At 43.7% G+C, this 27,916-nt stretch overlaps 1 long non-coding RNA gene across 1 annotated transcript; it reads left to right on the top strand.

Annotated features, from left to right (window-relative positions):
• Window positions 1-399: 399 nt before the first annotated feature.
• On the top strand, window positions 400-24,096 carry LOC127477842 (uncharacterized). Its single transcript, XR_007907046.1, has 3 exons — window positions 400-781; window positions 8,100-8,236; window positions 23,234-24,096. It is a non-coding gene; the product is annotated as an uncharacterized LOC127477842 (long non-coding RNA).
• Window positions 24,097-27,916: the final 3,820 nt, after the last annotated feature.

Consider the following 27,916-nt stretch of genomic DNA (forward strand, 5'->3'; position numbering starts at 1 on the left):
TGGTGGCAGTGCTTGTGAAGAAAATCACTGTCTAGTGGTGCACAGGGAATGGATTTGGGGACCAGCCTCAGCCACAGCCTTGCATAAATCACTTCATGGCTCTGTGCCCTGGTTTGATAAACCTTCCCCACAGGTTTATTTACTGGAGGCTTAATTAATCTGTTTGCCAAGTACTTTGAGACTGGGTATGCTCAAATAGTGTCAAGAGAAGAGTAAGAGGAGTCACTTCTCAGTGAAAGGGCATCAGCAGCCTTTTCTCGAGTCTGAGTTTCCTGATTCCAGCTCTAATACATGGATTCCCTGAGCAAACATGGCAGGTTTTGGGTGGTATCAGTCCACAGGCTGAGCACTGCTGGACTTGTTGATGTGAATTTCTCTCTTTCCTTTCCCTTTTCAACAGAGAGATCCCTCAAAGGCTTTTTTTGAAGCACAGAGCTGTTCCAGACGGTGGGAGATGAAAGCCAGGCTGAGCCAGGTTCGGAGAAGGAGCTATCAGAGCCTGAGCTCGACTGCCAGCTTCTCCTCCTGACATCAAACCCCATCTATTCTCATTTGCTACGGCCTCCATGTTTCAAAGGGGGACTAATTCCACTTCTCTAACCTCTTGAGGCCTGTAGTTTGCTTCTCATCCCTTTGATGGTTTGATTTCACATGTGCTGTTGGAGGAATAGGTGAAAATCCACTGTGCCTGGAGACCACTGGCAAGGTCCAGCTTCATTCAGCCCTTGGCCCCCACCTAAAAAGCTGTGAAGTGAACCAGAAGAAATCAGACATCGTGCAGGTAAGCAGAAAAACCACTTTGGCTTCCTGTGATATGGGCAACAAACTCCAACTTTTTTTGATGTGCAGAAACAAAAGAAGGGGGGAAAAAAGCATTCCCTGCTCAGAAGTGAGATTTTTGTTCCTTCTTTTTGACTGCAGATTCTAGTTTGAATTTTCTCTGCAGTGGGAGCCCAAGCTCCAGGACCCTGAACTGATATGAACAAGGCTTTAATTGAGCCCTCAGCCTGTGCTGCTGTGTTCAGTCCAGAGTGGCAGTGGTGATGCTGGAGACAAGCATTGCCCTCCACACTGCAGCCAGTGCACAGGCAAACCAGAGCATTAACAGCTGCTCAGCGTATTGCATCTTTATTTCCAGAGCATTTTACATGAAAAATTAAACATTAGCAGATGTTTGTGAGTGGATATGTAGCAATTCCTCATTTGGCATAATAGCCCTGAAGGACTAGTAAAACTTTCAGCTGTTCCGCTCGGTGACGTTATTGGGCTGACACGGATCTGAACAAGGGCAAGGAAGGGAACATTGTAATCAGGGGCTTATTGATTGCCTAAAAAAAATATAAATAAAAGGTTTTTGCAGTGGAAATGCATCCTTCTTGTTAGTCATGGGATGAGTCAGACTGACACCGAGTTTGGGACTGTGGTCCTGTGGGAGCCGTGGTGCAGCACCAAGGCAGAGGGCTGCAGAGAAGCTCCCTCCAGTAGCACATCCCAGAATTTCATGAGCTGTGGGGAAGGGTGGATGGAATAGTTTGGAGGGTCAGACAAGGGTGGCAACACCCAGTGCCCTGGAGGAGTGAGAGGTTGTGTGGCTGAGAGGCCCAGGGAAGCAGGGTGCACCTTCCCCTTCTTCTGCTCCCATTTCCAGCCCTCACCCTGGATGACTCTGTGTTCTGACCTGGGCAGGGAAGACATTTAAGCTGATATTCCCACCTCAGCCTGTGCTGACAGGAGCTATCTGCAGCCAAACATTTGAAGTAACTTCACAAGCCTTCAGGTTCCCCAGGGAGAGAAAGCTCATTTGTGGCTCTTGGAGCTCTTTGGCTGACCCTGAGCAGCACTGCTGGCTCAGAGACTTGCTGGTCACGTTTAAACTCTCCCTCGTGTCCATGGGGCTTGAGGTACAGGCAACCTTTTCCAGCTTTTTAGTCTCCTGCAGCTCCTGAGTCTGTTTAACCCTATATGAAGCAATTCTTGCTTTCCTCTCGTTAGTGGATGTCTGGATTAACATCAGTGTGCCTTCTCCTGTCTCTGTCTTGCTGTCTCCTTCGTGCCTGTCCATGGGAAATGATGTTCCTTCTTTCCTTTCCTTTCTTCCTTGAGTTCAGAGGATGATACCTCTCCCTCAGGAGAGAAAGTAGCCCCTTTCTCCTCAATAAAAAGACTTGGATTAAACAAATCCCTCATGCCATTACTAGTGATCTGACCACAAGGACATCTTGTGCTGCTCCCCAAATAATGTGCAGCTCTGTGCTTGGAACGTGGCTTTCCACTCAGGAGGTTCAGAGAGGCAGTTTGAGGCAGCTTAATTCAATGTTTTATTATATCTGAATTCCTCCTCATGCCCAGAGTATTTTAGCACTGACAAGCTGGTAAGTCTGTCAGATCTTAATATATGTATGTAGTGATGGACACCCAACTGGTGTAAATCATTACATGCCACTGGAGTCAAAATTAGGAGCTGGCCAAGTGTTGCATAAGTCTGTGTTAGGCCTTTTATTTTTATTCAATTATTTTTGGAAGCAAATTGTGAAGAATCCTTTCTTGTTCTTAGGATCCCCCTTGCTCCCTGTTTCGCCTGCTTTTTCCCTCTCTGGGATGAGCTGCTGTCAGTGCAGGCAGGGGAAGAGCAGGGCCCTGGGTGATGCTCACAACCTCTGTGGTCCAGCAGGGCTGAGGGGCAGCCCAGTAGTGTTGCACTAAATGCTACAAAAAAGCCCCAGAGCTGCTTTAGGAGATCAGGACTGGGAAGATAACACGGGATCACTCTACTTCATGAGGTGTCCCCCTTGCTAACCATATTTCCTATTCTGTGCTGTTTTACACACCAGTAGTGTATAAATCCTTGTTGTCCGTGTCCCAGTGGAGCTGTCAATGTGAAATACACATTTCTGCATAACTGGGATTCTCTGAATTATGCAAAGTTCTCTGAGCTGCCTCAGCAGGCCTTCTAAGTGAGCTTTCACTTCTCAGTCTGATCAGCTGGTAAACGGTGTGGCAGAGCTTAGATGAGCACAGGCTGTGTGGGTCCAAGTTTTACCTGGAACTTACATAGCTGAGCCATGGAATGAGGATGAAAAGCCTTGTCTAAACCTTCCTGGGCTCCTGTCTGGCAGTCAATGTTTTGGGGCAACATGGGGTCAGATCAGGTCACACTCTGACAGCAGTGACACGGGAAATTAATGGAAAAAATGAGGTTGTAGCAACATCAAAAGATTCCTGCATCAAAGTGTAGTAATTACCAGAACAGGAAAGATTTGAAATATCTGATAGCTCCTTTATGAGATTACCAGTAATCAGAAGGGGAAAAAAAAATTAGAATTAAAAAACTCGTGCAGAAAATTAGGAAAAAGAACTGAAGCGGCAACATGGCATTTTGGCTCCTGCTCTCAAAAGCAGAGCATGGGTGAGACACTGAAACTGTAATAGAGACATTAGCAGTCCTTTCAGACTGGCAGAAGTTCAAGGATTTGAATGTGTCTGATGGAAGGATTGTTCACTTAATATGTATTTTTCTGTGAGGGGATGATCCCGGCATCAAATCCCATCTCGCCCGAACCCGCCCGAGTGTTTCTGTCGCTGTGAGCAGGTGGAGGCTGTGCCACACTGGAGGAGACCCCACTCTGTGCTCAGTGGCAGCACAGGAGATGACACAGACTTTGCTGAGGAATAAATCCTCCAAAGGAAGCTGCAGACACTTAGTGAAACCAGGCAAAACCCTCACTCCATTTGTCACAGGATGTGCAGTTCTCATTCAAGGCAGGTGAGGCGTTGATGATAACTTCCGAGTGCAGAAACTTAATCTACATCCAGAATAGTTTTAATTAACACTCTGCAGCTACCAAAGGTGAAAAATCAGCAGATGACTTATCAGTTTGGTGTCAGCCATTGGATGGTACCAGGCTACAGGGCTTTCTTCTGTTTTCTTTTCACTCTTCGTGCCTGCTCCACCGAGTCCTTCTGTGCAAAGTGAAGGGGTGGGACTGAAGGGAAGCTGTTGTCTGTCGAATTTTGCGGGGCGTAAATATCCTTCCCTCTCAAGTTAAGGAGGGAAAGCAGACATGGTGAAAATTGCAGTCGTTACTTCACTATTGTTTCAGCTGCTCCCCTGCGATCCCAAGTGCTAAATTTTACCTTCGGCGACTGAGGGGGTGGCAGCGAGCGGGTAATTGCCGAATTTACAAAAACCGAGGGGAAAAAAAGAAAAGGGGGGCTGTGGAAATACTAAATGATCTCATCCTCCCGAGCCTTAATGGAAATGAATCGAGGCTGCTAGACAGCTCAGGAAGGCAATTACAGGGAAATAATCTGTGGTGTTTAGTGGAGCAGTGATGTGGGGCATGCTGAACATGATGGATCTGGCTGCTGTTTCCACTTAATAATAATGCACTTTTAGAACAGGCGGTGCTGCACATGTTTGTGCTTTTGTGTCTCTTTGTGTAGCACGGGAGCCAGCCAATTTTTATTTATCTTTTTTTTTTTCTTCCACTGGGAATTGCCTTGAACCCAGTGGCTGGAGTGGCTCGCAGCAGTGCAAGTTTCCCCTCAAGGCAAAGCTTCTGTAAGGCAGTATTTGCTTTTGTGAAGATCTTGGCCTTCCTTCCAACAGTCCAGCTGCTGGAAAATTGTGGCTTAGGGAGCTGTTTTGCTCTTTGAGGGTTGGTGTGTGTCCTGGTTGATAGCCATCCTTGGCTGAAGTCCCTGATATAGGTCAGAACGAGTTGTTACCAATAAAAAGTGTGTCTGCCTGGAAATAGATGCACTTATTAATAGAATCAAGCAGGGAAAGACCTTTTCTCTTCTTAAGCCTTAAGCCCTCCTTTCTGCTGCAGGGCTCTAGAGGCAGCTGAACAAGCTGTAACAAAAGAGACTCTCAAAAGTGGCCTGAACTATTTACTAGGCTTGAAAAGTTGGGTTAGATTTTCCTGCCCTTGCTCTCACTTGAAGCACAAGCACCATCACCTGGATGAAAGGGCTGCCTAGAGGAGCAGCACGGGGGGTGCAGGTCCCACAGCACAGGACCAGCCTGGCTGTTGTTGGTTCAGGTGTGTGATTCTCCATGTCACTGCTGTGCCTCTGCCTGGCCATACAAACAACCCTGGACATGGGTTTAAATGGCTGTGGGGTGCAAGTGAGCCTTGAGGAAACCAGTATTTGGACAAAATGTGTGTCTGTGCAGTTCCTGTCAGTACAAATGAGCTCTTATCCTTCTACAAGAAAGCTGGAGAGGGAGTTAAGACAAGGGCCTGGAGTGATAGGATAAGGGGGAATGGCTTCAAACTGACAGAGAGAGAGTTTACATGAGATATTAGGAAGGAATTCTTCCCTGTGAGGGTGGGGAGGCCTCACAAGTTGCCCAGAGAAGCTGTGGCTGCCCCATCTCTGCAAGTGTCCAGGTTGGACAGGGCTTGGAGCAACCTGGGCTAATGGAAGGTGTCCCTTCCCATGGCAGGGGGTGGAACGAGATGGGCTTTAATGTCCCTTCTATTCAGTGGTTCTAAGAGTCTACATTTCTACTTTCTTCCACAGTAGGTCCTAAATCTGATGGATTTTTCCAACACCATGCCTTGTCAAGCTATCCAGTACAATCACCAGGCACCACTAATTTATTCTGCTTTCAGCTGTGGGCTCTGTCAAGCTGTTCCAGACTCCAAAACCCTCAGTCTGATTTCCAGGCCAAATACATTAGAATAAGCCCAGAGAAATGTAATAAAGACAAACACATTTAAATATTTATCTGGAATGAATGGAGAGAAATTCCAAACTCTGGAGATTTACTTGTTGCTAATGACTTGCTAATAAGTCAGTCTGATGCAGGCTGACAAGGAAATACTTTTCCCAATGTGAGGGGCTTGTTTTTCTATCTCATACTGATTACTTATGGAAGAGTTTCTTTCACCTGTAAAAACCTGGAAATCAAGTGAGAAGGGAAAGAAAGAACCTTGCACATTATCCATGCTGGAAATAGGCATCATTTGCTAGCTGGATCTTCACTGCTCCATAAACAGCTCTGATCTCAAATTACAGAGAAATATGTCAATTGTTCTAAGCTGGAGTCCTCCAGACTTTGATTCCCTCAAGGATGGTTAAGGGTGTTTATAAAGGCAGAAAAGACAGTGTAAGTGTAAGGAATGGATGGCTGTTTGCAAGGAGTAAATATGAAAAGATAAACAAACCGAAAATTAGAGAGATGAAAATTATACACAAAATAGTCTTTAACTCAGTGCATGCTTTTGGTGGGAAGGAATAAAGTGTGGATTTTGAGACTGCCATTACCTTTTTTTTTTTTTTTGGCATTTCAGAACAGCACTTTGCAACTTCTCTGTTCTAAAATAACAACCTTTAAAAATTAACCTCCATCGTGAATATTTTTTGAATAACCAGAGAGTGAAATGAAACCACATTTCTAAAGGAATACCAGATACTGGCTGGTAAAGAGAAGTTTTCATTTTTATTTCATCAAACACAACTTAAAGTACATAGGGATTTCACATCACTTTTAGTTTTCTTCTCCTGTCTTCTGTGAAGTTCATTGTCCACCCAGCTCTAACAAGAAATCGAGTTTGAAGATGGCATTTAGCTTTAGCATCTATATTTTTTTTTCTGATTTGCAAGTGTTAAGGTTCAAAAGAATTCATCTTTCATCCGGATATGTTTCTGTGGAGATTTATTTCACACTCAGAAGAAAGGGAAAAGGCAGATGTGCTGCAGAATGTTCTGAGCCACTGATGGAGGTGGATGTCCAAAGGAGACAGCACAGGGCCCAGAGTGGGAGAAGAGACCCTGTCCATGTGCTGGGTGTGGATAGGAAACAGCCTGTGCAGTAATGAGACATCTAAAAGGGACCTGAAACAAGTGAGGATGTGAAAATATAAGGAAATCTGGCAGCAGGGTTGGGTGTCTTCAGAATAAACTGCCCCAGCTGTGTTCCAAGAGTCAGAAGGTCAAACCCCCCCAAAAGTCCTTCTCCCTCCATGGCCACAGCACACGGTCAGTGATGGGGAAGGGAACCCGAGGCAAGGAAATTCCCAGCTGGATGCAAACAGCTCAGACAGAACCTGGTGGGGGATTGTGGGAAATATCCCTCTCTTTAAATTTAGAAAGACAGCATAAACTTAGGGAACAAAGCAAGAAGGAAGAATTTATTCAACACGTTGGGTCTTCCTCTCACTGAGTTTCCAGGGAAAAAGACACCTTCGGTTTAAATGCCATATTTTATAGTTTCACAAAATCCCACCCTTTTCAGATAAGTTTTAATGTATTCATCTTTACCTAAAAAGGTTTATTTTATCTGAAAAGGGGCTTTTCCTTTTTCCCAGTTGGCTGCAAGCCATCTCCTGTCAGAGGTGATGGATCTTCCTTTGTTCTTAGCCCAAAGAGAAAAGGAAGCTCGTGTACAAAATGGCCCTAAAAGATTTAATTTTTAAGAATTTTCTCATTTCCCTTATCTTGGTGAAAGACACCCTGATACCCAAGTTCAGGTCTTGGAACTGGGATATCTTACAACTTCACGATATGCCTATTTATATAAAAAAAAGTATTTTTATTTCTCATAGGCTGTTCAAGGGGCAGGGATGGGGGGTGGTACTGAGAAAAAATGACAGTTGCACCAACCTGGGTTCCCATCTCAATTCTTTTGGATTTCCAGTCAGTCCCTTGAACTCAGACTCTGCCACCAACACCTTTCTTCCCAGAGCCTCTGAAAAAGAATTCACCCAGAGGGAGCTGGAATGGGCACCTGTCCCCCAGCCAGCTGTGTGCAGGGTGCATTGTTTGCAATGTGTATTGTTTGCAGGGTGCATTGTTTGCAGGGTGCATTATTTGCAGGGTGCATTATTTGCAGGGTGCATTATTTGCAGGGTGCATTGTTTGCAGGGTGCATTATTTGCAGAGTGCATTGTTTGCAGGGTGCATTGTTTGCAGTTTGCATTATTTGCAGAGTGCATTATTTGCAGAGTGCATTGTTTGCAGGGTGCATTGTTTGCAGGGTGCATTGTTTGCAGTCTGCATTTCAGAGCCGTCCCTCCCGGCACGGGAGGGCATGTGCGTGTGCGAGGGGGGGATAATTGTGCCATTAATGATTGCTATTTTGATTACAGGATGCAATTGTCACTGCGGTTGGCAGCCAATCAAAGCGCCGTGAGTGGGAGCCCGCTGGTACTTTCCAATGGTCCTTGATTAAAAAGGAAGCTCTTGGCTATCTTCAAGCAGCAGGAGAGGAAGCAGCACGGAAAAGGTGAGGCAAGCGCCAGATTCTCACTCCCGATGCTTCACAGCTCATTTGCACCGTAGTTTAGTCACGGAATCTGCTTTTTTTCTCTCAACTTCTTCCCCACTTTGCTCCCAACTGAACAAAGATTGCAGCAGCCTCTGCTTTTCAGAGACAAAACTTGAGTGCTCAGATCTTTGCTCTCATGTATTTTCCTGCAAATTAAATATGTGCTGTGCCTCCACAATCCATCTTCAGTTTATAAACACGGTGGCTGGCTTTTCAGCACACCCTTCCTCAATGCAGTTGTAGATAACCAAGTGTGTACCTGGAATCCATCCCTAGAAACTAGCAACAATTTACAGGTGCACTACAGTCCATTCGAGTGATGGCTGAATGCAAAAACACGCAGTGCTTCCCCCAGAATTTCTCTAGATTTTCAGGTAGTGGAAGTTACTTTATCCTAGAAATTTCCTGGCACCAGGTGTGTAAAAAAAAAGTAGAAAAAGGGGGTGTGTCTGTTGGTGTTGTTCCCCTGCTTATGATTTTGTTTTGGTTTGGTTGAGTTTTTTCCTAAAAAGAATGGAGGAAAAGTGAGTAAACTCATCTAAACATCAACATTTTATCTGACTATAGTCCCTTACCAACAACTCACCAGAGTCTGTTATGGGGAGAGGGAGGAGTGGGGAGAATCTTGCATTGAAACTGTCACAAAGGATTGAATTGTGCCTCCAAGTTCTGTTAATCTGAAATGAGGTAGCTAAAATATCACCTCACCTCAGATGCTGCACATGCACCCAAACCATGGCCCAACAAAGCAGTGCTTGCTGCTGAGGAGGACTGAAATCAGGCTGAACTGTGCCCAGGTGTTTTTGTGTGTTTGATAATTTGTTGTGCCTCAGGATACAGGAGATTCACAAAAGAAAAAGGAAGTCACAGGTTCATCTTTGGGTTTCATTCTGCTCTAACCTGAGGTGATGGATGTTGGCAGGACTCTGGGAATGTTTGATGTGAGCCTTGCAAATCCACTGTCAGGCTGGTGGGGACGCAGGGATGAAGCTCAAAACTTCACTTAGTGCTCTCCCCTCTAAGTAGATGCACAGAGTATTCTCTGTGTTGTAGAAATTGCTGTAATGTTTAATGTTCCAATGTAGACCAACACTGGCATCTTGTTTCTAATAATTCCTGGCAGAGAAGTTGGCTCTCACTCCAACCCACCATAAGGATGTCAATTCTCTGGTAGAAAACACATGGCCTCTGATACTTGGAATGCTCCTGGCTGGCTGCAGAATTATCTGACCCCGTGTTTTGCTAAGGCTAAATGAAAGTGGAGATATGTTTGGAATGTAAAGGTGTGTGTTACTGCATTAGCAGTGTTATCCATTAGCATGGAATTTGATCTGGGGTGTGAAAGGGGCCGTGTCACCACATAGCCTTGTGCCATGATGTGTTTATTACGTGATATTAAGCCCTGGTAAAAAATACAGGACAGAAACAATCCTAAACAGTCTCTCAGGTAAAATGCAAGCACCTGTAGGCCGTGCTTTCAGAAACATTCACACAGCAGCAAAGAGGATTAAAAGCTCTATTACACTCTTTTCCCCTTAGAAACCCTGCTGGTGCATCCATCTTTTTAGCTTGTTAAATCAGGGATAAGGCTAAAAGGTAAACATTCAGATACAATTGTCATAGCACAAATAATAATAAAGAAACCCCAGCTTACAAGCTCCCTTGAAATCAGCAATAATTACATGTCTCTGGCACCAGGTCTCAGGCTGTTTTCTGTACCCTTTCATTACCCAACCAACGTGACAAGGCAACCCACACACTCCCAAATAACTGGAAAAGCAGCCTCTTATGGGATGGAGCTGAGAGTTAACACACACAAAGGTGGTATCTCTGGTTGTTAATAGTGTGCAAGGGACAACTCTCAGGGGGTTGGTTTGCAGCAGATACCACACTCCCAGGGAAGCTTTGAGGAAAGGGACTGAGTTTGGTCAGTTCAGCAGCTCTGAGGGGCGATGGGGAGGAGGGCAGGACACGTCTCTGGGCACACTGAGCTGAGCCAGGCCTAGAGATTGGCAAACTGTTCTTGTCTTTGCTGTCTGAGCAGCTGATTTGATCTGCCATCGGTGGCTGAGGAAGCACTGCTCCCCTGCCACTTGTCTGCCGTGGATAATCTTTTCAGGAGCTGAATCTTAAACACAAAATGCTGCGGGAAAGGGCCCCTTTGAGTCCCGTGGTCTTTGAACAGGAGCAAGAGCAGGATGTTTTCTGGACGTCCTTCACAGCCAGGCACCTTCCAAAAAACTCCTAATCCTCTTACTCTATCAGCAGAGAAAAAGAGGGCAGATTTGAGGCTCGTGGTCACAGTGCATCAACTCTTTCTTCAGCACAGTTTTTAGCCCCCATGCTGATAACCATCCCTGATTTCCCACACTGAGTTTGGCTCCACCATGGCCACGTCCTTTCAGCCAAGAACAACCATCAGCTCGCTCCAATGGCTGTATTAAGATGGGCAAAACTTGGTTTTATACATTAAACCAGATGTTCATTTTTGTATGGTGTTATGTCACATCACTGCAAATAGGTAATGCCATTCTGATACTGAGCAAGGTATATTGAAGACAAAATGCAAGCAATTTGAGGCATAAATGGCTATAAAATCCAGAATTATTGTGGCCTCCTGCTCGTATCCAGATCCAGCTCCCCTCCAGGCACTCCAGGGAGGTGCAGGTGGTGGTCCTACCATGGAATTACACCCATGGAAATGGAAGAACTGCTGTACTATGCTGGATCAAAGACTCAGGTAACTCCCTGTCTTGTTCCTGACAGTAGCTGGTAGCAGGTTCACCGGGATGGCATCCACAAGAGAAAAGATAATTATAAATTGCTGATTTTCCCAGCTTCTGGAGTTCAGATCTTCCTGAGCTTGATCAGGTGTGATTCATGTAACAGCTTTGTGCAGCAACAGCAACTTATCTCAATGCATCTTTTCCCAGTCTGTTCACAGTTTCAGCCACTGAAATATCCTGGGACAATGAGCTCCTCAAACCAATTCTTTATTTTGCACTGAAAAAAAAAATATATTTTTTTAATTTGTTTTAACCCTGTTGCCAACTTTTTTCATTATATACATCTTTGTCTTTATATTGAAAGAAACTGAATAATCTCTCCATGTTCATCTTCTTCAAGCAGCTCATAATTTCATAGGTTTATCTCATCTTTTGCCCTTCTTCATCCACCATTGTTGAATCTACCATCTACTTAACACAGTCCAGACTCCTATAATATATCCAGTCACAAATTCTCTCCCATTGTATTTCTTCTACCATTTTTTAGATGTCCTGGAAGCTTTTTACACTTCTTTGAAAGAAGTTTCCAGTTTGTTTATTGCAAACACACTTCTATCCTCAGCAATTTTCCATGTTCACCCCCATTTTCAGGTTATGTAGGGCTATTGAATATAAGCAGTTCTAACAGACATCCTTTTACAACCTTGTTGAAAACCAATAAAAACCACCCTTACCTTTTGTTCCTTATATTATAACCTATTGTTAATCCACAAAAGAAGCAGTTCTTTTATCCCATGGTGGACTCTCTTCTTTAAGGCACTTAGTGAAGAAGTTTAATGGAAGTCTTTTGGAAATACAACTATGATATGTTGACCAATCCTTTTTGTTTACAAGCTCATAAACACCCTCAAAGAACTCCAGGAGATTTCTGGTTACAATTTTCTTAACAAAAGCAATATTGACTCATCCTATTTGTTCACATTCCTACTTGCTCTTTGCTATATTATACTTCCACAAGTTGTCCAGCACAGACAATTATTTCCCTAATGAAGGAGAAATAATGGAAGAGATTACTCACTGCCCTTTAAATTTAAAGATGAGCAATGTCTCCAGGAAAGCACATCTTGATACAACACACCAATAATTGGGTTTGTGTCTGCCATTCCCAATTTTCAAGGAGTAGGAGGGAGAAATAAAGACAATGACAGAGTTGCTTACACTGTAATCATGGAGGTAAAGTAGGGGGGAAAGCATCTGGAAGGGGAGGATGGTATTTTACATCAGCTGGAAAGGATCTTTTTGGCATGGGCTGAAGTGCTCTGGAAGTTTTTCTGTACAGTGGAGCACAGTCAAAGTTCCTCTGTTGTGAAAATGCTCGTTTAGCTTTTAATTTCTGTTTAACATTTAACTTTTCTGTCACAGTGTACTTATTTCCTGGGTTTAGTTTGCCACCTGCAGACAAAGTGTAAATGAGAGCACTTGGCTGGATGTGACGGATCTTTGTGGGTGACACACGTTTTGCAACGGGAGCAGTTATTGAACTTGGATTTTTTATTTTGAACTTTTTTACCCAGAAATCAAAGCTCACGACAAATGCTGATGGCCTGGAGTTCCTTACCTGTCACTGAGTAAATCTGTAATGCTCTAACAGGACTGGGGGAAACTTGCCTTGGCTGGAAAATTTAATTTGATAGTTCTCCACGGCTGTGGCAGTAAATATTCCTGTGTAGAAGGTGTCAGAGTGTTTAGTCCTATTACAGGAGAGAAAGCACACAAGCAACAGCTCTGACAGCCCATACAGACTTTCACCCAAATGTGGTATCTACTACAACACTGCTGTGGCAAGAGTGATAATAAATCACAAGCTCAGACTGGTCATCTGGAGCAGATTCCTTTTAAGCTACAACCTGTCCTGCTCCTATTAAAGTCAGTGACCGTTCCATGCCCTATTTTTTGCCACTGATGCAGAAAATGGACTTTTTTCAGCCTTCAGAGACTATCTGGTATCCACAGGGCCAGATGCATTTTCAGGACTGTATTTTACTCTCCCTGGCTGATGAATTGTCCTTAAAAATGAGGGGTGGGCAGTGGGTGCTGTTACAGCACCTCTTGCATCAGATTCTTCTAGAAAAAAACTAATATGTTGAATTTTCTGAGCTCTCAAGAGTGATACTGATAGCAGTGGGTGAAGTTCAAGAACAGAGAAACAAATAAGAAAAACTGGCTGCTACATAGTTCTGAAATGGGCTGCAGGGACTTGCAAATCAAAAGCACACTCAGGTGCCAGAGCTTGAACTCTCTGCTGCTGGCACTTTTGCCATTTTCATGGATGTTTTCCTGCCACAGGAAACCATCAGGATGCCACAAGCCAATTTACCAGTCCAAAAGTGAAAAAAAACCCAAAAAAAAAACCAACAAAAAAGCCAATTTTGAATATTTGTGATATCAGAGGATTCACATGGATGTCAACTGTTGTTCTGATCTTTAGGTTCAAACACGAGAAGAACAATAAAAATCAAAAAAATTGTCTTGTTTCACATCAGATATTTCAAAACAGCAATTTCCATGTGCTTCAGGAGTGTCTTGTAACAAGGAGCTCCACAGACAGATTATCCATGAGCTGAGGGTTTAAGACCTGAATGATCAAAAATTGCCCTTTCTCCTTAGGAACAGATGATAATTTGGAAAGACAAACAAAGGAGTTTATATCCATACCAAAGTTAACCAACCTTCAGCACCCAAATACTCCATTTGGAGGGAGTTTTTTATTTTGTTTTAACTCTGATATTAATGTTCTATGACACTTGAGCCCAAGGAAGTGGCTACACTTGGAGCACAACTGTGAAATTATGGCATGACTAAAGGTACTGGGAGTTCGTCACTGAGTAGTTGCAGTATTTCTCCCTGTCATGCCTGAACATGTTTTGCCTGCATAAAGAGTGAATTTGGACCCCATTGTGATGGAAAATCTTGTAAAAGGATAGGGGAAAAAAAAAAAAGAAAAGAGAAACATACTTGTTTATAGGTGATGTCAGGAAAAGAAATAACCTCTGCAACAGTGTCTGGGTCTCCAGGGCTATGAAGGTGGCATTTTCCACCTGCACAAAATTTACTGGGAACATAAAATCCAACAAGGAGAAATGTATCATTTGTGCTGATACTCTGCTACAGAGATTCTGCTGAAGAATATTACCTCCCATGACTCTCTTCCTCCTAATGCAGGATCACCTCTAGTATTTCCATCCAGGAAGACTGGTGAATTAATCAGGGCCCATCTTCACAGGGTAGGATTATCCTCTTGTCTTCTCTTTTGGCCACAAGGAATTGGTTTCTTTTCCAGGGTGGAAGGAATAGAGATTTATGCAGATATGAAGAGCAGGTTTGTAGACAGACATTGCACTAACAATACCCAGTCTCCAACATCTTGGACAAGGCAATTTATCTGAGCAATGGGTGGAAGAATTCAGAGGGTGAGGCTTGGCCAGGAGTGCCAGATTCATTTCCTCTCCTGTATGGAAGTACATCACTTTTAGTTGGATTCAAAGGGGACCATTAAAATATCTAAAATTGTAATAGTTAATCAAGAGGGAAGCTTCTGAATGTATTAAGTTTCATGGCTTCTCTTTAGATTTTTTTTTCCTATCATACTGGGGGTTTCTTAAATTATTTTTCTGGGTGGCAGGTTTTCATATTTTTCCCATGAAGCTTCTTGTTTGATCATTTCCTGAGGTGAATCTCTTGGTGAAACAGTCACCGATCCTTATCCGTGCTGGCAGTTGTCATGTTACTCTAAAAGCTTTTTGAATAACAGTGTGAGGAGAAAATGGTTGTAACTCTGCCCCACAGCTGCCCTGTCCCAGCCTGACCCGGGAGCCTGAGCACAAATGAGCTGAGCTGCACTGCCCTGAGCAGCCACAAAAGAGCTGGCACCCAGCTCTGCTTTCAAATTCTTCTCCCCCTGTCTCAAGACAAAAGGAAAACAAGGCCTGAAAGAGAAAAGTAGAAGGTTACCAGAAAAGAAACCTTACTGTATGAGCACAAATCTTTTCTGTATTAACAGAAAAGAGAAAAGAAATCTCGGTTTTGGAGCTGCTGGCTTGATCTTGTTCTGCACTACACCTGCAAGCTTGGGCAGAGCTACAAGCAGGAGGAAAACCTCTCTCCCACATAGTCCCATGGCAATTCCAGCATCTCCTGCTTTCTTCCTTATGCCATGATCATCCACTACTTCCCAGTTCATTATCTCATTCCTAGATCTCCACACAGAGAACCATCTCAGTCATTTCAGAACAATTACAGGATGGAGATTTACCTGACAAACCACTTCTATTAAACAATTTTGACCCCTTTGCCTGCACTGTGCAACCTCCTTTCACTTGGGATTGCTTTTGGTATCCCTGTAGCTTTTAGAGATCCATCACTGTTGGAAGAGTGAACTTCTCCAAAGGAAAATGGATCTTTATTCTTCCAGAAATGAAATTCTGTTCTCATCTCCTCCATGCCCAAATTAATTGGGTCCAAAATAAAAGTATAGTTCCCTCTTTTATGCAAAAGCAAAACATTTCTGAGTGGAGGAGATATTAGTGCTGCAGTGGCCTGGTTAATTAAAAAAATTGGATATTTCAGATTGCCATTATCTCCCACCACCCCATCCACTAGTCAAAACCTCAAACAAAAACTGGCTTTCAGGGCAATGGATTTTCATTTGTTTGTTTGTTTGTTTTTTCATTTCCCTCAGGACAATATTTTCTCTTTACTTCTCTCTCCAGTGTTTGTAATTTGTATCAGACAGGTCTTTATCATCCATTCCTAACACACACTTGTCTGAAAGTACCAATGGTTTCAACACTGTGTGAAGAATGGTTCTGTGTTGAAAGTGAGATTCAAGCACCCAAACTGAATTTGGTTCCCAGTGTTGATGCAGATTTTCCCTGGGAATATGGGGCAAAGCTGTGTAATGTTCCTGAGCTGGGGGAAGGGGCAGCCAGGGCACCCACAGAGTGTGACAGAGCTGGGTCACACCGGTGCCTCCTGCAGCCCTTCACTCTGAACCCAGCACTTCATGTGCTTTTAATCCCTCTGCACCTTCGTTTAACCTCCATAAAATCAAACCAAGAATTCCCTGCTCCTCCTTGCCCAGGTTTGTCCTCCACCCATGGCCAGCAAGCCTGCACTGAGCAGACATTCCTGCGCCGGGATAGATCCGTGTGTTTAACAGATTAAGTTAAAAACAATCTTCGCCGCTTCATTTAACTAAAGCATTTTTCCAGACAACTTCCTCTGCTCGAATGTTCCTTCTAATTATCATTTTCCCTTTACAATATGTTGTGTCATGCTGCTTAGGAGAAAGCTCCTAGCGAGAGGGAGCACTGGGGTTGTGAAGGAAATATGTCCTGGCTATTAGGAAGTTCAATGAAGCGCTGACTTTTATATCATCATGTAGGGATGGGTGAAACAGTCCAGAAAAAAACCACTGCCAGCTGAGCAGCAACGTGGGGTTTAAAAAAAAACCCCTCCGTTCCACAATGTTTTTTTAAGGTTTCTCCATCAGTTGCAAGATTATTTTGCTCTCTCTGACTGCTTCATCCCAACGGATTGGTCTGGGAGGTGGAGCTGGTGTGTGGAACTGCAGCCTGGCCAGGCTGTTTGCTTTGTGCCCTGAGTGGCTCTGCCCTGGGCTGCCTGGGGGCTGCTTTGCTCAGAAGGAATGATTTGGAGACAGCTTTCAGCCCAATTCCATGAGCTGTTTTGCAGCTGTTAATTTAACAGTTTGGTGCTTCCATCTTCCATAGGCAGGAGCAGCTGCTCCAGTGCCTTAGACATCGAAACTTCATTTCCAGTAACAGGACTTGCAGGACTGGGAGATGGGAGGAAAATGCTTTTGCTCCACTGAACAGGGACAACATGGTGGCCACAGAAGTCAACAGAGAGAGATTTTACAAAATGAGCCTCTGTAAGCTACAGCTCTACAGGGATGAAACACGGAGAGCAGAAGAGCCATGAAAGCAAACCCGCCTTGGGAGAGCTTTTCTAGGGCACAGTGCCAGGGGAGCTCAATCAGCCCAAACAGTGAAAACATTAGGTATAAAGAATCTCTGTGTGTCCCTAAATGCATGTGAATTTAGGATTTTTTCTTTATGGGAACACATCAAGCTGAACTTAGGACAGACCCTGTTCCTAAGCAGTAGTTACACCAAAGTGCTGCAGAACAAAGAGTCAAACTGATCTATGGCAGAAACTATGTTTCCATTTTATATCACCTGAAGGACTGATAAACTTTATGATCATGAAGTGACATCCAAAACCTCTCAGCCAAAGGCTTTTCATGAGCCAGTAGCACTGAAGTCAACAGGAAACTTTTCAGTGATTTCAAAACTAGTTTTTCACCCCCTTTTTAATAGAAAAAAAAAAAAGGTGCTTTCTGTTGTTTGGGGGTTTTTTTGCTTGTTTTTGGTTTTGTAGGGTTTTTTTGTTTGTTTGTTTGTTTTGTGTTTGTGTGTTTCTTGGGGTTTTGATTTATTTTTTTTTAATTTTTTTTTCCCCCAGCCCCTGTGTTAACTTGTCAGATCTGTTGTCAGGCTGTGGTAGAAGTTGAAAACTTAATAATTATGCTTTTTATTTTTATTTTGAATCATATTTATTTACTCTTTGTTTCCCGAGGCTTTTTATCTCATAAAGAGAACTTCATCCTCCAACATTGTTGTAAAATTATTTTCCAAAGTCCAGATTTTCCATTACAAACACCTACACTTGCCACGAGAAGTTCTCCCTTTCAGCACATCTGCTGTGCTGCTCTGTCATACCTGTGGTCCAATTCAAATTCTAGGAAAAAAAAAGATGTATCCAGGATTTTGGTGTTGACTGTGACTTTTTATTTTGCTTAATTTTCTTAAGCCATCCTAGAGCACCTGAACAATACGTTGTGTGGTGGATTTTTAGCAGCAGCAGCTACCAAAAACCAGAAGCAGTTGGAAAGATTGCTCCATTCTTGTCAGATACAGCTGAAGGTCTTTTACATAGCCCTGGAAATTGTGCTAATTTTGCTGTTCTAGGGCAGTTTGCAGGGTATTTGTGCCACACAATTGCAGACAGGTAATTTAATCAATTCACTTATATACCTGGTCTTCTCTGCTTCCCTCTGTAATCAATGGGGAGCAGGAAGAGCTCCCAGAGTGGGACTTGGAGCAGCTAAATTAGGCTCCTGGTTGAAATGCTGTTCAGAGCAGGCTGAGCTTCTCCTTTAATTACAGAGAAAGTCAAATTAGACCAGCTAGTCATCTCAGACTGCTGGGTGTGAATTCCTGCCTTTCTACACTTCCCTGTAGCCTCCAAATGAGAGAAGATCTCAACTCCCAAGTCCTTCTTCCATAAATACACTCCAGCTTCCTCTGTGGCTTGTTACACCAGGCAAAAGCAGGGGAGTGTAATGCTGGGAAAAGCTCCTGTTCAACAGTGGCATTATTCTCAAAAAGCCATTGCACAGCCTGGTCATAAAAATGTGCTGGTGGGTCTCCACATGTCCAGGCCTTTGCAGCTCCAAGCCCAGCCTCTCTAAAAAAGTAACTTGGTCTTTCTCAGTTTTAACATCCACATTTAAACAACACAACGCCAGGCTGGAGGGGCTCTGAGCAAGCTGGGCTAGTGGAAGGTGTCCCTGCCCAGGGAACAAGATAATAATATATATTATTATATAATAATATAATATAATTATATAATAATATAATATTATTATATAATAATAATATAATAAGCCAAATAATTCTATGATTCTATGAACACTGAGCTACAACCCCCTGAATTTTCACTAATTCAGCTAGTTCAGCTCAACATTACTTCAAAGCTCAACCAGCACGTCACGAGCCTCAGCTCCTGCCTTTATATATATATATTTCTGCATTCATGTACAGATGCTGATTTCCAGTCTGTTCATTAAGAAAACCCAGTGCCCTTTTCAGAGTCACTGGAATATATGGTTTTGTCCTCTTGGGAGCTGCTGCCAGGGTTGTTTAGGATCTCAGCATTAAGAATGTTGGTTTTCCCTCTGATGTGCTTGGTAGCTCACCCTGTGCCTTCAACAGCGGTGTGTTATTTATTGGCAATTTCTTATGCTTCTATAATTCTCCTCTGAATGGTCATTTGCTTTGCTGGCCAGCATTTAAGTCCTGAGATCGGTGATTTTTCTCATGGCCCATAAAATAAGAAAAGTAATTTCCTACTTTATTTCTGCCTGGTGGAAATCCATATCTGGAAAAGTGGAGTAGGCTCACAAGTCATTGTCAGGCACTGGGCAACTTATGCAGTATGAAATCAAATGGCAAAATCTGTTTTATAAATAGGTGTGCACATTTTTTAAAGAATCCTTGTGATCAGTAAAGTGTTCTAGTTTAGGTGAATAATCTCTCAAACCAGAAATGTAATATATATATTTTAAGTTGCCTGGTTAGACAAATACATTTATTACATGAGCTGTGATACCCAGTGGGAATTTCCCTGTGCCTTTATTGATTTGGACTATCTTGGAGTACTAGGGTATTTATGATATCTCAGTGATGCTCAGATGCTGTGGAATTCAAGCATGAAGCTAAACAGCTCCTCTGGTATTATCCATTCATCCATCTCTTTGACAGACAAAGGACAACCTTCCCCATTCAAGGACCTGCATCTGTCTTTTAATTCTGCTAAGGGATAGGTGGCAAATGTGTTTTTTTCTGGAGTGGGGAACCTGGAAGTCAAAGGAATGCTCAGCATCTAAAAGCCTCTCCCAGCAGAAGGAAGAGATGGGGGACCAGGAGAACTGTGGAGAGATGAGGGGTCAGCAGAGAGGCTGGGGAGGGCCTGAAGGAGATGAGGGATGGGGAGAAGCCAGCTTGTATGCATTAGATTATTATTTCTATTGTCATTTTTCTCTGAAAAGCTTTTATTTTAACGGATGATGAAATATTTTAAAGGACTGAGTAGGCAGTCACAGGCTGCTTTAAATTTCCTCCAGGTTGTCCATCGTGCTCCTGAGTGTCTGTCATGTGATGGAAGAGCTGAAAGCCTCAGGTCTGGGCAGGGAAGTCAACAAAGAGACCTGAGGGACCAGGTCTGTGGCTGGGTTGGGAGATCTGGTGCTAATCTGTGTACCTGGGCTAATCCTGGATGTTGGAATGCCCATGGGAAATGGCTCAGCTTATGGAAATATTCCTAGAAAGGGAATGTTGAAACTGAAATCACAGTCTTTTTGCCTTTGGAAACCTGTTTTTAAGGAATCTACTCATCCTAGTAGAGACCACAGTGATTCCAGGTGGTCTTTCCATCTTATTGAAGCAGAGCAAGCACTGAAGATCCCAAGGAAGCTGCTCACTGCCAATCTATCAAGTGAGAATTGTTTACTGAGGTTATTCAGTAAATAATTCCAATAGCCAACAATACAACAAAATCACCATCTGCCTGAGGATAACTGGAGAACAGAACAAGAGGCCAAGTTCACAGAGCAGATTATTCCTCCAGCTCTGTTGGGAATGCTGGATGGGACCAGTTCATACTATTCTTTCATCAAGACCAAACAATCTTCTGCTTCCATGAATGCCAAATTAACTCTGAAGGATTTCAGCTGATTGCAGACACCTAAACCCTTGTTCTTTATCTAACCAACATGTTTACACAACCATTTGGGTTCCTTAGGAGACCTTTTAACTTGTAAACTGTGGAAAAATATTTCCCTGTGTTTGCTATTCAGTTCTGTTTGCTATTCTGTTGCAGTTTTCTAACTTTAACTGTTGAAAAAAGGTAAAAGACAGATGTGCCAAGCGGGTAACTGAAAGTTAAACAACTGATCTCTTAATTTAAGTGTTTAAAGTTAAGTCATTGACTTAAAAGCCTGAGAGCTGCCTTGAACAAATTAAACAAATTTTAAAGAAATTTACCTGGATAGACTTCTGCAGACATTTCTGGGGACAGACACAGTGCCTCTTTGACCCACCTCTCATAGAAGGGACCCAAAGTAGCAGCTACACTGGAGCTACTGATCCCTTTAGGACAAGGGGAATTGGTCTCATGATGCACTGGGGAGATTCAGGCTGGATATTAGGGAAGGTTTCTTCACTGAGAGAGTGGTCAAGTATTGGAACAGACTGCAGCCTTCAAAAAAAACCAAGTAGATGTGGCCCTTCTCTGCAGGGTTTAGTGGGTGTGATGGTACTTGGTCAAAAGTTGGACTTGTTGACCTTGGAGATCCTTTCTTGTTGGAGTCCAGAGGAGGGCACCAAGATAATGTGAGGGATGGAGCAGCTCTGCTCTGAGGAAAGGCTGAGAGAATTGGGATTGTTCAGCCTGGAAAAGAGAAGCTTTGGGGTGACCTAATTGTGGCCTTCCAGTGCCTGAAGGAGCCAACAAAAAAGATGGAGAGAGACTTTGGACAAGGACCTGGCATGACAGGTCAAGGGAGAATGGCTTCAAACTGACAGAGAGGACGTTTACATCAGATATTAGGAAAAAATCCTTCCCTGTGAGGGTGGGGAGGCACTGGCACAGGTTGCCCAGAGAAGCTGTGGCTGCCCCATCCCTGGAAGTGTCCAAGGCCAGGTTGGATGGGGCTTGGAGCAACCTGGGCTAGTGGAAGGTGTCCCTGCCCATGGCAGGGGGTGGCACTGGATGGTCTTCAAAGTCTCTTCGAACCCAAATCTTCCTGTGGTTCTGTGAGTATCACAGCAAAGCAGGACAGAGGTCAGTGGGCTCAGATGCTCTTGGTCCAGCCCAGCCCTGCAGGCTGTGCAGTGAGATAATCAGCTTTGGGTCGAGCTGCCAGCACATCCTAAAGAGAATGGCTGAATTAGGACCACAGCTCCACTGGTGAAACTGGGGCAGAGCCAGGGAGCTCACAGCTCTCATGGTCCTGCCTTTGTGCCCAGGATTTGGGTAGCAGAGGGGATTCTCCAGGTCCCCTTTTTGGTACTGGTGTTGACTTTGAGACTCATTCTGGTGATGCAATCACAAGCTTTATTTTGTGCAAAAGCCTGATAACGTCCACAGAAAAAGAAAAATCTCCCAGTTTGAGAGACTGGGGAATTCAATCTCATAACTAATATTAATGAAGTTTATAGATTTTGCGAGTACATCTATTACTCAAGTTGTCCTTAAAGCCTGGATTTGGCATCAAATGATGAGACTTTTGGAAAGAACACCGAGTCTTTTTAATGCTTGTTTTGGTATTATAACCTGAGATGTATATTTTCAAACATCTGGGTCCAAGTTACAGCCTTGATTATTTTTATAGCACAATAGTGATTCTCATCTCAATCACAAGACTGCAGAAAGCTGTGCTTTTTTGGGGAAAAATTCAAAACTTTCACTCTGATAAAACAAACACATATTGGATATTAAACGACTGTAATGAGAAATCTCTTGTCTACCATCAACCAATCTTAAAATTGAGTTGAAATATTTTTGCCCTAAAGGTGAAAAGGCAGGTTACATTCTGGCATCAGGAGCAATGTTTTGTGTCTCAGAAGTCAAACATTTGGCCCTGTGACTGAAGATAATAATTTTTATCATTGATATCATATAATCTGTACTCATGTGTCTGTTCTATAGTTTCCACTGCAGTGTAAAACTGAAATAATGGTTTAATAGTGTCTTCAGCTATGGAAACCATATTATATTACTCATTGATTTTGTTCATGATATTTTGTCTAACACAGAATTAAGACTGCTGGTCTGAAGAATCATTAGAGTGATAAAGGTTTTCATATTCAGATGAATGCTATAACTTGGGGAAGCATAAACTGGAAATTCTTGGGAAAAAATATGTAAGACACTTTATCTAATTGCCATTAAAAAAAAAAAAAAAGAAGAAGAAAGACATTTCAGTGATCTGGGAAATGAGGGTGCTGTCATGAGTTTAGAATTAAAGACTGGGAAAAAGACCCCACCACTTAATTCCAGCCCCCCTCCCCCAATATTTATTTAAATTTATCACAGCATTGTTGGTAATAAACAGTAAGGTTCACTTTGACAGCCAGATGATCATCCATAAGGATTATTTAATTGGATTATTATTTCTAACACTTAAGCAAAGATAAAGACTTTTTCTTTGTCTATTGTTTCCTTTAACAGGAGTTTTGTTTTCCTTCCCTTCCCCTTTCTTCTTGAATGATATTTTAAAAAAACCTTACAGTAAGAGGTTTCCAGGGTTGCATTATGCATTATAAACATAGATTTTTATTTGTTTGCCTAATTTTCTTTTCAGTTCCTTTCACCGCCACGAACTGGGAGATGACAAATGACTTTGTGAAGGGGTAAGAGGAAGAGCTTCTGCAGTGACATTTAAATTTGAACCCATGCTTGATGGCATGCAGATGATTTAAATGCGTGTCACCAACGCACAGCTCTAAAAATGGATTTTAAAAATGCTTTTACTTCCTTTACTGCTGCTTTAACCTGCATCTGGAGAGCGCTACGAGCCAATGGAGCAACTGCAAATAAGCTGCAGTTGTTGTCTTTCAAAGCTTTTTCCTGTGCCCCTCAGGTGAGCTGCGTTGGGGGGGTTGTAAACAATGATTATAATGAGAACTCTTACTATGCAGACAGAGCTGGCAGTGCTAAAGTCACCTCACAGGGCACACTCCTGACCCTGCCTCCAGGTTTGCTGTTCAGCAGGGGGTCACAGCCTGACAAACTCCCACAATTCACAACTCCACATCCACTGCCAGCAAGAGTGTTCACCCCTTCTCTGACCCCATCCCGGGGGCAGAGCTGGGATCACCCGCACAGTGAATGGTCTTCTGAGATCAGCACGTGCCTAATCTGTGTGCCTGACCTTCTCCTATTGTCCTCAGAAAGGTCTCCATCCTTCTCCAGCTGCTGTCATGCCCAAATCCAGCAGTGCTGTGTTAATATCCTCTCCTTTCTTGTTAGGAGCAGGGCTGAATTAAATTCAAGCATAGAAGCACCGCTGACATTTGGGAACGTTTGGATCTCTACCAGCCTGTGATTGCTTGTGCCCCATTTGATTTACTGGTGAGGCAGAGGGAGGTGTGTTAATGCCATTGCTCACTAGCAGAGCCAAAACCAAGCTCTTGAGATCTGAAGGATCTCCAAATCCAGGGCTATCGATGCATAATTGGCATGAAAACCCCCAAGATCCCTTGTGGTTTATTACGTGCTGAGCCACTGTGGGTTTAGCAGATTTGCAGACTCTATTAAACAACCTCTATTAAATAAAGACAAACTCAATGATTAAATGTCTCTGGGTACCTTGCATGAGCTTACTGAGGCACTAACAGTGTAAAACCTGAATATTTCCCATTAATCAGCTGATATAAATATCTGATATAAAGGTGTTGAAAAAAAGGATAGTTTAATGCTTTTTGTTTAGGGAAGTGAGAGATGGAAAAGGAAATGGCAGTTGTGTTTCAGGGGGAACACAGCTGATCTCTGCAGCAGCATTTCTGCTCTCCAGCCCGTGCTGCCACACTCAAATGTGTGCTGCATGGTGCCCTGACCCCTGTCTGATAAATACAAGCCAAAATAAAAACAAAGAATCTTCAATATTTTTTTTTTTGTAAGAGGTTGGATTAAGGGTCAGCTTCTCTGTTTGTCTCATCTTGGTGCCTCACTGCTCTCCTCTGCTCCCTCACCTGACCCTGACACGTCAAATGGCTCAGATGCCTCAGTGCTTGGGTGGATGGTGGTGGTTCCTTTATCACACCAGAGCTGCCCTGGAAAGGCAGCAACTTCTTCCTGGGGTGTTTTCATCCTTTTGTTTTGGTGGTAGAATATCTGTCTATCAATGTATACGTACTTATTTAAACTGAAACTCGTCACTCATTAGCTGTGTTAATCCTTCTTTTACCTCATTCACAGTATGAAAATGTTTATAAGCCACAAGGTTACCTCCTGTCTTCATTGGATAAGAATCTGCCTTTTTAGTCTTTTTACATTTTTCTCCTCTGTCTCTGCTCCCAGACCATCACTTCTATTTTTATTTTCTGTTACTGGTACCATTCTGCATAAATTCACTGGGCTTTTTGCTTTATATACCTGGTTATCCCAATGTGGTCTCCCACACAGACCTTTCCAAATTCTGCTGTTATTCCTATGTCTAGTTTTTGTATTTCACAGCCCTTCTATTCTCCTATTCCCTCATTTTCTTCCCTGTCAGTGTTATTCCTTCAGTCATGCTGCCACTGTTTTGGACACATTTCTGTCCTTTTCCCCAGACAGCCTTTCCTCTCCTCCATCAAATGCATTTTCCCACATGTTCCCTTCAGCAGCCCTTTCCATGTCTTCCCCTTTATCCAGGTTTCCCCACTCCTTCCAACCCTCAGCTATTATCTACCATGCTGGTTTGGCTTGTCTGCCTTTGCTGGAAGCTCCTCTGGGCACGGACTCAATCTTATTTCAGATTCTTAATGGGGCTGGGAACCCCAGGTGGGAGGATGAATTCCAGGTTTCTGGGGCTGCATTGCAGAAATACTGGATCACCACTTGAAGGGTGTTTCTTCTCCCCACTGAGACAACCTGGGGCACGTTTCATCAGCCCTGACCATCACATGTAGCAGCAGAGCTCAGGGTGTGAGCACAGGAGGTGAGCACAGGAGCCTGGTGGTGTCTGTTCACGGGAGGGTTATTTATTCCAGGGATGGCTCCACTGTGGCACTGCCAAGCCAACTGCAGCCAGCAAAGGCAATCTGGCCCAAGGCTGAAGCAAAATCTACCAGAATGGCATGGGGAAGGAGGATTGAATCTTTGGGCACCTGGGTGCAGGGATGGAGCGAGGAGCCAGGAGCTGAGGGGAGCAGCATGTGGTGCAGCACAGGGATAATGGGGACGGGCTGGCAGCCACCCAGCCCCGGGTGTTACACACAGATGCTGTTCACTGGGAGCACCACGAGGTGGAACTGGGAGGGATAAAGGTGGCAGACACAGGGAAGAGCCTTTTCACAAATGCAGAGCTCGAGATGGACGCTCCCCATCCCGTCTGCTCAGCGAATGCAGCGAGAGCTCAGCAGGACCAGCAGGTCCGTGGGTGCTGAGCAGGGACAGTCACACCCGTGCTATCAATAACCCCGGGCTGGGGCAATTTGAAGCCCAAAATGCCTCGGTCTGTTCATCACCACAGGTTTTCTGGCTCCCTGGGTCTGCTCTGGGGGCTCAGAGCAAACAAAGAACTGGTGCAGATGAGTGAGGTGCTAAAATTCCTTTATTTCCCCCTGAAAATGGACCCCTGGTGCTCTAGGTCTGAATGCCACTGAGAATCTGGACCCAAGCATAAAACATAAGAAAGGACAGTTTGGGGACAACTACAAAACACTCAGGTGAAGGATTCATAGACTTGGGGGCCAGGAGGGACTATTGTCATCATCTAGCCTGACCTCCTGCATAATACAGCTCAGGAAACTTCAGCTAATAATTTCTGCATCAAGACCATAACTTCTGTTTGAGTTATAACATCAGTTTTCAGGAGACATCCAGTCTTGATTTAGAGAGGATAAACTTTGGGTTCTTTTCATCTGTCTTCCAATGCCTGAGCCTTGAGGGTGGACTCACATCTGGTTTTGAGCTTTTCTCTGCAAACTTAAAGGCTCAGTAGTAACTTATCAAAAAATAAATTAAATTAAAGATGAATTTTTCACAGTGCCTTTTTTCACATCCATGACTTGGGGCTTTAAACAGTACACCCCAGAAGTCTGAAGTTCCTGATAACATCCCAACTTCTGGCAAAAGAGTTATCTCCTTTCCCAGAGATAAACTGGATTAGCAGTTTCAGAAGGCAACCTTTTTTCTGAAGATTTCCCCCCCCCCCCCCCAGGAGGAGGTGACCTGACAGGCAGCCCTTGCCCCCTCAAACAGTGGAATTTCGTGATGGGGAGGTTCAGCCCTCCCATCCTGTCTGAGATCCATCGAGCTCTTGCTCCAAAGCACCCAGAGCCACTGATTAAAAAGGCATAAAAGGGTCTGAATAAAAGGCAGGTTAATAGATGCTGTTGTGGGAGTAACCAGGGCTGTCAGGGAGCGATTAGGCTGCCGGATAATCTTCCACCTGGAGCTGTCAGGCCGGTGTCTAATGTTTCATTCAAAGAAGGAGCTCTACATTCCTGATGAGTAAATGACAGAGAAGTTTCAATTAGAGCTGCTCTGTGACTCAAATCCTGACATAACCTGATGGTTTACTTTCAGTTCCCCCGCTGCTCTCCCGGGGGTGCCAACCCATTAATAAGACATTTTAGGAGGTAGGGAGTGGGGATAGCTGCTGCTGATTAGCAGGTAGCCATCGGTGGGTAGGGAGGGTACACCTTGCTGGAGCTGTGAATTGCCTTTATTATAGATATTTGGATGGGGCAGGAAAGGAGTTCCAAGCTGCTGATTTGAGGGAGCTGGTGCTGTTATCACAGCCATGTCAGGGGAGGCAGGAGCAGTTTCCTGCAGAGCCCTTTCTGCACCTCCAGCCTGGCCACAAACCAGGTTGGGGGGGTTTGACCAGCAGTAAGGTTTCCCTTTGCCTTCCCCTGTAGCTCAAAACCAAACCAAAGTAGTTTACAAACTCAGCTTGAGTGCCCCAGGTGGGGGCAGGAAGGTAAGAAAAACTATTCAGCTGAACACAAAACATTTTGCTTGATGGCATTTCTTGTTTTGAATTTAGCATGAATTAAGGGAATGGTTGAGCACCATGAAAACAAAATGAAAGCCTTCATTTTTTGGGTCAAACCGAAGGTTTTGGTTGACCAAAGGTGTGTATTTGCTCCTTTTCTCTCATTATAGTGGAAAAAATGTTTCGGGTCAAGACAGAACAACTCTGTTTTGTTTTCCAAATGAACTAAAAAACCCATTATGCTCACAGCTGTACCTGCAATATCTCGGCTACTCGGCTCCTGAGGTCCCCTATGGAGCTCTCAGCAAAACACAAGACAGAAGATAAGATTAAAATATA

This window comes from Manacus candei, unplaced genomic scaffold (assembly GCF_025592945.1).
Source record: "Manacus candei isolate 608988 ecotype Guabito, Panama unplaced genomic scaffold, ASM2559294v1 h1tg000057l, whole genome shotgun sequence".
Taxonomy (NCBI): domain Eukaryota; kingdom Metazoa; phylum Chordata; class Aves; order Passeriformes; family Pipridae; genus Manacus; species Manacus candei.